Raw genomic sequence first — 12,500 nt, 5'->3', positions numbered from 1 at the left:
GTGCAAGCCTCTGGAGAGTCTTCGACACCCTCCAGGTCCCCTGCGCGTTGAGCTGCCAGCCCACTGGGACCACTCAAAAAACGCTTTCGGGATTCCCCCTCTAAAAAAAGCACGGGGGGGGCTCCAAGCTTAAGGCCGGAGGGGAAAAAAAAAAAAAAAAAAAGGACGAGGTGCCGCTCCCTCGACCGTGACGGTGCAGACCTCCTTTTTCACACCAAGCCCTCCAACATCAACCAGGGAGACCAGAGCAAGCCAGACACCACGGGCCGCCCACGCATGGCCAAACCCCCGGGAAGAAGGCAAGGTGGCACCGCTGACACCTCGCCCGTTGGTCATCGGGCTCTCGGCATGGGAGGCCAGAGAAAGCCGAAGCAGGCTCGAGACTCTACGGCCGCCTGCACGACTCAAGCTCACCGCCAATGACAGCGGGCAGCTGCACCGGCTCTGCCCCCCGACGTGCAGGGGGGGACAGGGCTCCAGCTTAAGGCCGGAAAGAAAAACGCGTTCTAGGGGGGGAGAGCCAGCAAAAGCCACGGGAGCAGGCTCGAGACTCTCAACCCCCGGAGTTCATCTGCATTGGACTGGCCAACCGCCGGGAGCGGCAGCCCCTGTGTGTGTTACTCTTGCCCGCTTCGCAGGCGTCCCCAGCTTAAGGCCGGGGGTGGGGGTGAAAAGAAGGATGAGGCGACGCCACCTCACCGCCAAACATTCCATTCCCTCTTGGATCAGACCCTCAAAGGAGCTGGCGGCAGCCACGGGAGGCTGGACACCATCGGGGGGGGCAAATTCTCGTCCTGGTTCACCTTTTTGCCCAAAATCAGCGGGGTCATCCCAAGGGACCCAACGGAGGAGAAGGGAGAGAGAAAAGCCACTGGGGCAGGCTAGTCTCCCCCCCACAGCGTTCGAGTGCCTGGCGACCGCCACCAAGCATCAAGCTCTGCCCGGGGTGAACTCGGCTTCAAGCCAAACCCTCAACACCGGTGCCAGGCATGCAACGGACAGCGGTTGCGACCGTTCTCCAACTTTCCCCGGGTCTCTCGACTGTGCTGGGGTGGGGGTTTGGCATAGCAGCGCGAGAGAGCAACCGTGCCGAGCAAGCAGGCAATTTGAGCCACCACCGGGACAAGAGCCACCTCAACGGCCGACCAGCGCCCCACTTAACACCGGCCGCGCCGCGGGCATTGCAGCCGCTCACGAGCTCAGCTGCAAGCGCGAGTCACCGCTCGCCCCTATAGTATGTAAAACTAAGTCCACGCCCGGTTTCGCTTTCAAGAGAGCGACTATGGACTTTACCGGGGTGGCGCTGTACTGCTGCCGCTTTCTACGATGACGCAACTGGAGGCAGCGCGAAACAGCGACCCCTTCGAAAACACCAAGGCAGCCGCAGGGAGCACAGGTCTACCCCGAAGGTCCGTAAGGCTCGTCATGCCGGTGCCGGGTAGACCGCGAAACGATGCAGAGCAGGGTGGACCTGGCGGAGCAAATAAATAGACCCGGCGGCATCTCGGAGCCGGGAAGGCACGGCGGCTCCGCCAGAGCGAGGAGGAAACCGGGTGGCGCTGCGGAGCAGGGTAGACCTGGCAAACAACGCGGGAGACCGGGTGGCGCTGCGGAGACGGGTAGACCTGACCAACAGCGACGGAGACCGCAAGACCGGGTGGCGCTGCGGAGACGGGTAGACCTGGCTACACCGCAGGAGCGGGAACGGGTGACCGGGTGGCGCTACGGAACCCGGTAGACCTGGCTAACACCGCCGGAGCCCAGGAGGCCGGGTGGCGCTGCAGAGCCGGGTAGGCCTGGCGACACCGCCGGAGCCGTAAAGGGAGAACGGGTGGTAGCGCTCCGGAGAAGGGGAGGCCTGGTGGTACCGCCGAACCGGAAAAGAGAAAATGGGTGGTGCTGCGCATACGGGAAGAGCTGGCCAACACCGCCAGAGCTCGGGAGACGGTGGCGCTGCGGAGCCGGGTAGGCCTGGCGGCACCGCCGGAGCCGGGGAGACCAGGTGGTTCTGCGGAGCGGGGTAGACCGGGCCAACACCGCCAGAGCCGGAGAGGCCGGGTGGAGCTGCAGAGCCGAGTGGGCCTGGCGGCACCGCCGGAGCGGGGAAGGAGGACCGGGTGGTTCTGCGGAGCCGGGTAGACCGGGCTAACACCACCGGAGCCCGGGAGGCCGGGTGGCGCTGCGGAGCCGGGAAGGCCTGGCGGCACCGCCGGAGCCGTGAAGGGAGACCAGGTGGTTCTGCGGAGCGGGGTAGACCGGGCCAACACCGCGAGAGCCGGAGAGGCCGGGTGGCGCTGCAGAGCCGGGTAGGCCTGGCGGCACCGCCGGAGCGGGGAATGGGGACCGGGAGGTTCTGCGGAGCAGGGTAGACCGGGCAAACACCGCCGGAGCCGGAGGGGCAGGGTGGCGCTGCGGAGCCGGGAAGGCCTGGCGGCACCGCCGGAGCAGAAAAGGAGGACCGGGTGGTTCTGCGGAGCCGGGTAGACCGGGCTAACACCGCCAGAGCCCGGGAGGCCGTGCGGCGCTGCGGAGCCGGGTAGGCCTGGCGGCACCGCCGGAGCCGTAAAGGGAGACCAGGTGGTTCTGCGGAGCGGGGTAGACCGGGCAAACACCGCGAGAGCCGGAGAGGCCGGGTGGCGCTGCGGAGCCGGGTAGGCATGGCGGCACCGCCAGAGCGGGGAATGGGGACCGGGTGGTTCTGCGGAGCCGGGTAGACCGGGCCAACACCGCCAGAGCCGGAGAGGCCGGGTGGCGCTGCGGAGCCGGGTAGTCCTGGCGGCACCGCCGGAGCGGGGAATGGGGACCGGGAGGTTCTGCGGAGCAGGGTAGACCGGGCAAACACCGCCGGAGCCGGAGGGGCAGGGTGGCGCTGCGGAGCCGGGAAGGCCTGGCGGCACCGCCGGAGCAGGGAAGGGGGACGGGGTGGTTCTGCGGAGCCGGGTAGACCGGGCTAACACCGCCGGAGCCCGGGAGGCCGGGTGGCGCTGCGGAGCCGGGTACGCCCGGCGGCACCGCCGGAGCGGGGAAGGGGGACCGGGTGGTTCATCGGAGCCGGGTAGACCGTGCAAACACCGCCAGAGCCGGAGAGGCCGGGTGGCGCCGCGGAGCCGGGTACGCCCGGCGGCACCGCCGGAGCCGTAAAGGGAGACCAGGTGGTTCTGCGGAGCGGGGTAGACCGGGCAAACACCGCGAGAGCCGGAGAGGCCGGGTGGCGCTGCGGAGCCGGGTAGGCATGGCGGCACCGCCAGAGCGGGGAATGGGGACCGGGTGGTTCTGCGGAGCCGGGTAGACCGGGCCAACACCGCCAGAGCCGGAGAGGCCGGGTGGCGCTGCGGAGCCGGGTAGTCCTGGCGGCACCGCCGGAGCGGGGAATGGGGACCGGGAGGTTCTGCGGAGCAGGGTAGACCGGGCAAACACCGCCGGAGCCGGAGGGGCAGGGTGGCGCTGCGGAGCCGGGAAGGCCTGGCGGCACCGCCGGAGCGGGGAAGGGGGACCGGGTGGTTCATCGGAGCCGGGTAGACCGTGCAAACACCGCCAGAGCCGGAGAGGCCGGGTGGCGCCGCGGAGCCGGGTAGGCCTGGCAAACACCGCCGGAGCGGGGAAAGGGAGATCGGGTGGTTCTGCGGAGCCGGGTAGACCGGGCAAACACCGCCGGAGCCCGGGAGACCGGGTGGCGCTGCGGAGCACGGTAGGCCTGGCGAACACCGCCAGAGCCCGGGAGGCCGGGTGGCGTTGCGGAGCCAGGTAGACCTGGCTACAATGCCGGAGCCCGGGAGACCGGGTGGCGCTGCGGAGCCGGGTAGACCTGGCGACACTTTCGCAGCCGTGGACACCTGGTGGCACCCGCTGTAGCTGGTTGTGCGTAAAACCAACCTTTCCACGCACCTTTTCACCCCGTACCCCAACTTTTTCGAGAGTTAGGAGTCTCTGCTTCCGGATGGGGTGCCCCACTGCCAAGTCCGCGCCTCGAGGGTTTATTTTTCCTTTTCTTTTCTTCCTCCTCCTCCCCCTACTCCTTCTCCTCCCCCCCCCCCCAAACTTTTTACCGTTGTTTTTTTTGGAATTTTATTTTCCGGCTTGAATTTATTTCTTCATTTCCCGGGAATAAAATACGTTGACCAGCTGTAAATGTGTCTGCAGGTGCCAACTCAGACATACATGCTTCCCCCCCCAAACAGACATACACACAGATAAGCGCGCGAGCACCACCCCCCCCGCCCACCCCCCCCCCCCTTCCTCTCTCTCCCGCCCTGAGGAGGTCAGGTGCTTCTCCTCTCCAAGCAGTCTGTCTGGCGCCCCCGAGGAGGGGGGGCGGGGGAAGGCGCAGAGAGGTAGCTGGATCCTCCTTCAGGGAGGAGTGGGCGGCATTTCCCGCCTAGCCAAGGGTCACGGGCTCATTTGTGGCGCCAGCAGCGGCAGGGGAAAGGAGGGGGGTGGTCTGGCACAAGGGAAGGCAACAGGGCGGTCGGCGAGCCGGAGTCTGGTGGAAAGGTAGGCTGAAGAAGAGATGGTTTCCCTTTTGACAAAGATTTCTGTTTAGGTCAGTTGAGAGAGTTTTGGGGGTTTTGGGCTTTTATCCCTTCCCCCCCACACACACCCCCACCCCCACCCCCACCCCCGGCTCAGCGTTCGTTTGTTTTTCAACTCGTGGCAGCAGGTGGAGTACAAGGGGGGGCGGGCGGCAGGCAGGACTGCAGCAGGGCGAGTGACTGACTGAGAAAGAAACGCGGGAGTCGGGGCAGGAGCACGGGCTTGTGCCCCGGGAGCCCGGGGTCGAGACTGCACGGCGCCGGGACTCCCTTCTGCCGCGCGGCTGGGAAACAGGAAGAGACGCCGCTGGGTCCTAAAGTCTCCCCGCGGCGGTGGCAAAGCCGGCAACGGTGGGCAGGGACAGGAGTGAGGAGACAGAGACGCCGCTGGGTCCTAAAGTCTCCCCGCGGCGGTGGCAAAGCCGGCAACGGTGGGCAGGGACAGGAGTGAGGAGACAGAGACGGCGCTGGGTCCTAAAGTCTCCCCGCTTCAACTTCCCGTAGGGGCGGCTGGGCAAGGAAGCAAGCCACACGGTCCAGGAATCGGGGGGGGGGGGTGGGGGGGTGTGTGTGTTCCTGTGTCACAGTGAACCGTGTGCGAGGCCGACGAGGAGGGGTGGGGCAGAGAAGGGAGGCTGGCGGGCGGGGGGGGGGGTTGAGGCACGGGGTGGGGGGGCGGTGGGGTTTGGGGAGGGGGTGGGCGCGGCGGAGACAGGGAAGGGCAGCCAGGCTCCAATAGGCAGCATGTGTCACAATGAACCTTTTATCGGGGTGACGGTGGAGAGGGATTAATGGCGGCCGGGTTTGCAGCAAGCCACAGGGTGCAGGGCTGGGGCGGGGAGGGGAATAGCCTATATCACAGTGAGTAGTATGTGGGGTTGTCGGGGGGATGGGGGGAGGTGCGGTGGAGACAAAGAACGGCGGCTGGGCTCATAGGGGAAACCTGTGTCACAATGGACCTGTTGCCAGGGTGACAGTGGAGATGGGGTAATGGCGGCCGGGCTCGCTGCGGGCCACGGGGTGCGGGCTTTGGGCGGGGGCAACCTGCATCGCAATGTACCTGTTGAGGGCATGAGGGTGGAGACAGGGTAACGGCAGCTAGGATCGCAGCAGGTCACGGGGTGCAGCGTGAGTGGAGGGACGGCCTGCATCACAATGAACGCGTTGTCGGCATGACGGCGGAGACGGGATAACATAAGCCGGGCCCTCAGCGGCCCTCGGGTTGCAGGGTTTCGGCGGGGAACGGCCTGCGTCACAATGAATCCGTTTTCAGGGTGACGACGGAGAGGGGCAACGGATCCCGGGCCCGCAGCAGGCCTGGGTTTGCAGGGTTTGGGCGGCGGCAGCCTGGGTCACAAGGAAGCCGTTGTCGGGGTGGCGGCAGAGAGGGGCAATGGACCCAGGGCCTGCAGCGGGCCTGGGTTTGCAAGGTTTGGTCGGGGGCGACCTGCATCACAAGGAAGCCGTTTTCAGGGTGACGGCGGAGATGGACAACGGACCCACGGCCTGCAGCAGCCGTGCGTTTGCTAAACTTGGGCGGGGGCGGCCTACGTCACAATGAACCCGTTGTCGGGGTGACGGAGGAGAGGGGCAACAAACCCCAGGCCCGCAGCAGTCCTGGGCTTGCAAGGTTTGGGCGGGGGCGGCCTGCATCACAATGAACCCGTTGTCGGGGTGACGGAGGAGAGGGGCAACGGACCGTGGGCCTGCAGCGGAGGGCGGCAGTGGGTGAGGAGTCCGAAAGCCAGGAAGGGACAAGAAAAGGTTTGCAACTGTGTTGATAACGCCGCCTTGTTGTCTTGCAGCCCGTGTCATCAGCCGCGTCGATGCGCCCCATGCATGCGTGTGTCCGTGTGATGCGCTCGTGTCAGCTCCCAGTCGACCCCATTCCCTGGAAAGGAGCAGCGAAGCAGCTCCTCGTCCTCAGGGCCGTTCGGCTAAGTCGGGAGGGTCCTGCACCCAATCAGGTACTGCGATCAGGTACTGCCCAAGGAAGCCGATGTCGGGGTGACGGAGGAGGGGGGCAACAAACCCCGGGCCCGCAGCAGGCCTGGGTTTGCAAGGTTTTGTCGGGGGGGGGCCTGCGTCACAATGAACCCGTTGTCGGGGTGACGGTGGAGACGGGCAAAAGACCCCGGGCCCATAGCAGGCCTGGGTTTGCAAGGTTTGGGCGGGGGGGGGCCTGCGTCACAATGAACCCGTTGTCGGGGTGACGGCGGAGAGGGGCAAGAGACCCCGGGCCCATAGCAGGCCTGAGTTTTCAAGGTTTTGGCGGGGGACGGCCTGCGTCACAGGGAAGTCGTTGTCGGGGTGACGGCGGAGAGGGGAACAAAACCCCGGGCCCGCAGCAGGCCTGGGTTTGCAAGGTTTGGACAGGGGGCGGCCTGCGTCACAGGGAAGTCGTTGTCGGGGTGACGACGGAGAGGGGCAACGGACCCAGGGCCCGCAGCAGGCCTGGGTTTCCAAGGTTTCGGCGGGGGACGGCCTGCGTCACAATGAACCCGTTGTCGGGGTGACGGCGGAGAGGGGCAACGGACCCAGGGCCCGCAGCAGGCCTGGGTTTTCAAGGTTTGGTCAGGGGCGGCCTGCGTCACAATGAACCCGTTGTCGGGGTGAGGGCGGAGAGGGGCAACGGACCCAGGGCCCGCAGCAGGCCTGGGTTTGCAAGGTTTTGTCGGGGGCGGCCTGCGTCACAATGAACCTGTTGTCGGGGTGACGGCGGAGAGGGGCAACGGACCCAGGGCCCGCAGCGGGCCTGGGTTTGCAAGGTTTGGTCGGGGGACGGCCTGCGTCACAAGGAAGCCGTTGTCGGGGTGACGGCGGAGAGGGGAACAAAACCCCGGGCCCGCACCGGGCCTGGGTTTTCAAGGTTTGGTCAGGGGCGGCCTGCGTCACAATGAACCCGTTGTCGGGGTGACAGCGGAGAGGGGCAACGGTCCCCAGGCCCGCAGCAGGCCTGGGTTTTCAAGGTTTGGTCAGGGGCGGCCTGCGTCACAATGAACCCGTTGTCGGGGTGACGGCGGAGAGGGGCAACGGACCCAGGGCCCGCAGCAGGCGTCTGTTTGCAAGGTCTGGGCGGGGTCGACCTGTGTCACAATGAACCCGTTGTCGGGGTGACGGCGGAGAGGGGCAACAAACTCCAGGCCCGCAGAAGGCCTGGGCTTGCAAGTTTTGGGCGGGGGCGGCCTGCGTCACAATGAACCCCTTGTCGGGGTGACGGAGGAGAGGGACAACGGACCGTGGGCCTGCAGCGGAGGGCGGCAGTGGGTGAGGAGTCCGAAAGCCAGGAAGGGACAAGAAAAGGTTTGCAACTGTGTTGATAATGCCGCCTTGTTGTCTTGCAGCCCGCGTCATCGGCCGCGTCGATGCGCCCCATGCCTGCGTGTGTCCGTGTGATGCGCTCGTGTCGGCTCCCAGTCGACCCCATTCCCTGGAAAGGAGCAGCGAAGTAGCTCCTCGTCCTCAGGGCCGTTCTGCTAAGTCGGGAGGGTCCTGCACCCAATCAGGTACTGCGATCAGGTACTGCCCAAGGAAGCCGATGTCGGGGTGACGGAGGAGGGGGGCAACAAACCCCGGGCCCGCAGCAGGCCTGGGTTTGCAAGGTTTTGTCGGGGGGGACCTGCGTGACAATGAACCCGTTGTCGGGGTGACGGTGGAGAGGGGCAACGGACCCCGGGCCCATAGCAGGCCTGGGTTTTCAAGGTTTGGGCAGGGGACGGCCTGCGTCACAGGGAAGTCGTTGTCGGGGTGACGGCGGAGAGGGGAACAAAACCCCGGGCCCGCACCGGGCCTGGGTTTTCAAGGTTTGGTCAGGGGCGGCCTGCGTCACAATGAACCCGTTGTCGGGGTGACAGCGGAGAGGGGCAACGGTCCCCAGGCCCGCAGCAGGCCTGGGTTTTCAAGGTTTGGTCAGGGGCGGCCTGCGTCACAATGAACCCGTTGTTGGGGTGACGGCGGAGAGGGGCAACGGACCCAGGGCCCGCAGCAGGCGTCCGTTTGCAAGGTCTGGGCGGGGGCGACCTGTGTCACAATGAACCCGTTGTTGGGGTGACGGAGGAGAGGGGCAACGGACCGTGGGCCTGCAGCGGAGGGCGGCAGTGGGTGAGGAGTCCGAAAGCCAGGAAGGGACAAGAAAAGGTTTGCAACTGTGTTGATAACGCCACCTTGTTGTCTTGCAGCCCGTGTCATCGGCCGCGTCGATGCGCCCCATGCATGCGTGTGTCCGTGTGATGCGCTCGTGTCAGCTCCCAGTCGACCCCATTCCCTGGAAAGGAGCAGCGAAGCAGCTCCTCGTCCTCAGGGCCGTTCGGCTAAGTCGGGAGGGTCCTGCACCCAATCAGGTACTGCGATCAGGTACTGCCCAAGGAAGCCGATGTCGGGGTGACGGAGGAGGGGGGCAACAAACCCCAGGCCCGCAGCAGGCCTGGGTTTGCAAGGTTTTGTCGGGGGGGGGCCTGCGTCACAATGAACCCGTTGTCGGGGTGACGGTGGAGACGGGCAAAAGACCCCGGGCCCATAGCAGGCCTGGGTTTGCAAGGTTTGGGCGGGGGACGGCCTGCGTCACAATGAACCCGTTGTCGGGGTGACGGCGGAGAGGGGCAAGAGACCCCGGGCCCATAGCAGGCCTGAGTTTTCAAGGTTTTGGCGGGGGACGGCCTGCGTCACAGGGAAGTCGTTGTCGGGGTGACGGCGGAGAGGGGAACAAAACCCCGGGCCCGCAGCAGGCCTGGGTTTGCAAGGTTTGGTCAGGGGGCGGCCTGCGTCACAGGGAAGTCGTTGTCGGGGTGACGACGGAGAGGGGCAACGGACCCAGGGCCCGCAGCAGGCCTGGGTTTCCAAGGTTTCGGCGGGGGACGGCCTGCGTCACAATGAACCCGTTGTCGGGGTGAGGGCGGAGAGGGGCAACGGACCCAGGGCCCGCAGCAGGCCTGGGTTTGCAAGGTTTTGTCGGGGGCGGCCTGCGTCACAATGAACCTGTTGTCGGGGTGACGGCGGAGAGGGGCAACGGACCCAGGGCCCGCAGCAGGCCTGGGTTTGCAAGGTTTGGGCGGGGGACGGCCTGCGTCACAAGGAAGCCGTTGTCGGGGTGACGGCGGAGAGGGGAACAAAACCCCGGGCCCGCACCGGGCCTGGGTTTTCAAGGTTTGGTCAGGGGCGGCCTGCGTCACAATGAACCCGTTGTCGGGGTGACAGCGGAGAGGGGCAACGGTCCCCAGGCCCGCAGCAGGCCTGGGTTTTCAAGGTTTGGTCAGGGGCGGCCTGCGTCACAATGAACCCGTTGTCGGGGTGACGGCGGAGAGGGGCAACGGACCCAGGGCCCGCAGCAGGCGTCCGTTTGCAAGGTCTGGGCGGGGTCGACCTGTGTCACAATGAACCCGTTGTCGGGGTGACGGCGGAGAGGGGCAACAAACTCCAGGCCCGCAGAAGGCCTGGGCTTGCAAGTTTTGGGCGGGGGCGGCCTGCGTCACAATGAACCCCTTGTCGGGGTGACGGAGGAGAGGGACAACGGACCGTGGGCCTGCAGCGGAGGGCGGCAGTGGGTGAGGAGTCCGAAAGCCAGGAAGGGACAAGAAAAGGTTTGCAACTGTGTTGATAATGCCGCCTTGTTGTCTTGCAGCCCGCGTCATCGGCCGCGTCGATGCGCCCCATGCCTGCGTGTGTCCGTGTGATGCGCTCGTGTCGGCTCCCAGTCGACCCCATTCCCTGGAAAGGAGCAGCGAAGTAGCTCCTCGTCCTCAGGGCCGTTCTGCTAAGTCGGGAGGGTCCTGCACCCAATCAGGTACTGCGATCAGGTACTGCCCAAGGAAGCCGATGTCGGGGTGACGGAGGAGGGGGGCAACAAACCCCGGGCCCGCAGCAGGCCTGGGTTTGCAAGGTTTTGTCGGGGGGGGACCTGCGTGACAATGAACCCGTTGTCGGGGTGACGGTGGAGAGGGGCAACGGACCCCGGGCCCATAGCAGGCCTGGGTTTTCAAGGTTTGGGCAGGGGACGGCCTGCGTCACAGGGAAGTCGTTGTCGGGGTGACGGCGGAGAGGGGAACAAAACCCCGGGCCCGCACCGGGCCTGGGTTTTCAAGGTTTGGTCAGGGGCGGCCTGCGTCACAATGAACCCGTTGTCGGGGTGACAGCGGAGAGGGGCAACGGTCCCCAGGCCCGCAGCAGGCCTGGGTTTTAAAGGTTTGGTCAGGGGCGGCCTGCGTCACAATGAACCCGTTGTCGGGGTGAGGGCGGAGAGGGGCAACGGACCCAGGGCCCGCAGCAGGCGTCCGTTTGCAAGGTCTGGGCGGGGGCGACCTGTGTCACAATGAACCCGTTGTCGGGGTGACAGCGGAGAGGGGCAACGGTCCCCAGGCTCGCAGCGGGCCTGGGTTTGCAAGGTTTCGGCGGGGGACGGCCTGCGTCACAATGAACCCGTTGTCGGGGTGACGGCGGAGAGGGGCAACGGACCGTGGGCCTGCAGCGGAGGGCGGCAGTGGGTGAGGAGTCCGAAAGCCAGGAAGGGACAAGAAAAGGTTTGCAACTGTGTTGATAACGCCACCTTGTTGTCTTGCAGCCCGTGTCATCGGCCGCGTCGATGCGCCCCATGCATGCGTGTGTCCGTGTGATGCGCTCGTGTCAGCTCCCAGTCGACCCCATTCCCTGGAAAGGAGCAGCGAAGCAGCTCCTCGTCCTCAGGGCCGTTCGGCTAAGTCGGGAGGGTCCTGCACCCAATCAGGTACTGCGATCAGGTACTGCCCAAGGAAGCCGATGTCGGGGTGACGGAGGAGGGGGGCAACAAACCCCAGGCCCGCAGCAGGCCTGGGTTTGCAAGGTTTTGTCGGGGGGGGGCCTGCGTCACAATGAACCCGTTGTCGGGGTGACGGTGGAGACGGGCAAAAGACCCCGGGCCCATAGCAGGCCTGGGTTTGCAAGGTTTGGGCGGGGGACGGCCTGCGTCACAATGAACCCGTTGTCGGGGTGACGGCGGAGAGGGGCAACGGACCCAGGGCCCGCAGCAGGCCTGGGTTTTCTAGGTTTGGTCAGGGGCGGCCTGCGTCGCAATGAACCCGTTGTCGGGGTGACGGCGGAGAGGGGCAAGAGACCCCGGGCCCATAGCAGGCCTGAGTTTTCAAGGTTTTGGCGGGGGACGGCCTGCGTCACAGGGAAGTCGTTGTCGGGGTGACGGTGGAGAGGGGAACAAAACCCCGGGCCCGCAGCAGGCCTGGGTTTGCAAGGTTTGGTCAGGGGGCGGCCTGCGTCACAGGGAAGTCGTTGTCGGGGTGACGACAGAGAGGGGCAACGGACCCAGGGCCCGCAGCAGGCCTGGGTTTCCAAGGTTTGGGCGGGGGACGGCCTGCGTCACAATGAACCCGTTGTCGGGGTGACGGCGGAGAGGGGCAACGGACCCAGGGCCCGCAGCAGGCGTCTGTTTGCAAGGTTTGGGCGGGCAAAGGAACAATAAGAAAAGAGGAACGGGGTGCAAGCGGCATGCGCGTGTTTTTGTTTGCTCGGAAGATTCTGCGGCCAGGCGGCATCCTCGACGAGGTAAGCTAAATGGTTATCTTTGAATTCGTTACTTAGTTAATTCATTGTCACTAGACAATTAGCTGATGAAGTTCATTTGTTTATGAGTAAAAAAAAAAAAAAAAAAAAAAAAAAAAACAAAACAAAAAACCCCACTAGCTAACTACCTTTGAATTAAGAATCGAATTGGGATGAATCCTCTTCATTCAGTTTTAATTCATGTATTACAGTTTGTTGCTACGCTAAGAGCAATCAACGCTCAATGGACACACACATCGGCGGAAGTCATTTCCAGGGCCAGGAGTTTTAATTTGCGCGTGTGTGATGATTAAAAACATAGCGGCGGGGCTGTCGCCAGGTCCACCCTCCCTGGCAAATCGGCGGGGGGGCGCGGGGGGGGCGCGGGGGGAGGGAGAAGGGGGGTGAGGTTGCGGCCAGGTCTACCCCGCCGGAAATCATAGCGGCAAG

Source organism: Colius striatus, chromosome 28 (assembly GCF_028858725.1).
Source record: "Colius striatus isolate bColStr4 chromosome 28, bColStr4.1.hap1, whole genome shotgun sequence".
Taxonomy (NCBI): domain Eukaryota; kingdom Metazoa; phylum Chordata; class Aves; order Coliiformes; family Coliidae; genus Colius; species Colius striatus.
The sequence above is the reverse complement of the archived record's forward strand: the minus strand, read 5'-3'. Positions refer to the sequence as shown.